The following is a 1463-nucleotide window of genomic DNA, read 5'->3' on the forward strand; positions in this document are numbered from 1 at the left end:
ACCTATGGTCATCATAACTAGTAAAAAAGGTGACCATAGATTTATGGTCACGGTTTTAAACTTATGGTCACGATTTTTTACCGTGACTTATTCTTTTGTGGCTATAAGTCTATGATCACGGTTTTTTTTATCTATTGTCACAGTTTCAATTTTCAAATTCTGACCTTTTAGGCCACGTTTTTTCATCGTGACCATAGGTTAATCTATGGTCACGTGTAAAAACCGTGACCATAGCCTTATCTATGGTCACGGTTTCACGGTGACCATAGCCTCTATGGTCACCCCTCCTTAAAACCGTGACCATAGCCTTATCTATAGTCACGGTTTTGACAGTGTCATAGCCTCTATGGTAACCCCTCCCTAAAACCATGACCATAGCCTTATCTATGGTCTAGCCTCTGTGGTCACCCCACCTAAAACTGTGACCATAGTCTTAACTATTTCACCGTGACCATAGCGTTTATGGTCACCCCTCCCTAAAACCGTGACCATAGCCTTAATTATGGTCACGGTGAAATGTTTATGGTCACCCCTTCCTTAATTATGGTCACGGTGAAATGTTTATGGTCACCCCTTCCTAAAACCGTGACCATAGTCTTATCTATGGTCACGGTTTTTTGTCGTGACCATAGCCTCTATGGTCACCCCACCTTAAAACGTGACCATAGCCTTATCATGGTCACGGTTTTCACCGTGGCGATAGCTTATCTATGGTCACCCCTCCTTAAAACCGTGACCATAGCCTTATCTATGGTCACGGTGTTTTGCCGTAGCCATAGCTTATCTATGCTCACCCCATCTTAAAACCATGACCATAGAGTGACCATAGCCTTATCTATGGTCACGGTTTTTTGCCGTAGCCATAGCTTATCTATGCTTACCCCATCTTAAAACCGTGACCATAGATAATTACAAATTTTTTTTTATATTTTTGATATTTTTGATATTTTTTTATAGCATAATCATACACAACTAGAAAATGGTTTAATACAGACAGATTTACAGACAGATTTGGTATATATTACAGATGGATTTTTGGTTACCGACGAAATTACCGACGGATTTTGTCCCTCTGTAAAAGCCTCGTCGGAAATTATTTACCGACGGATTTTTTTCCGTCGAAAAATTACCGACGGATTTTTACCAGTTACCGACGGATTTTCCCTCTGTAAATTCTCCCTCCATTTCCTGAAGGCAACAAACTTACAGACGGATTTTTCGTCTGTAATTATAGACGGATTTTCAGACGGATTTTCTGCCTATAATTACAGACGGATTTTCAGACGGATTTTCCGTCTGTAATTATAGGCAGATTTTCAGACGGATTTTCCGTCTGTAATTACAGACGAATTTTCAGACGGGTTTTCCGTCTGTAATTACAGACGGATTTTTCGATAGATTTTCCGTCTGTAATTTAAACTTTGAAAAATCATGATTACAGACAGAAAATCCGTCTGTAAATC

The sequence above is a fragment of the Arachis duranensis genome, chromosome 4 (assembly GCF_000817695.3).
Source record: "Arachis duranensis cultivar V14167 chromosome 4, aradu.V14167.gnm2.J7QH, whole genome shotgun sequence".
Lineage (NCBI taxonomy): Eukaryota > Viridiplantae > Streptophyta > Magnoliopsida > Fabales > Fabaceae > Arachis > Arachis duranensis.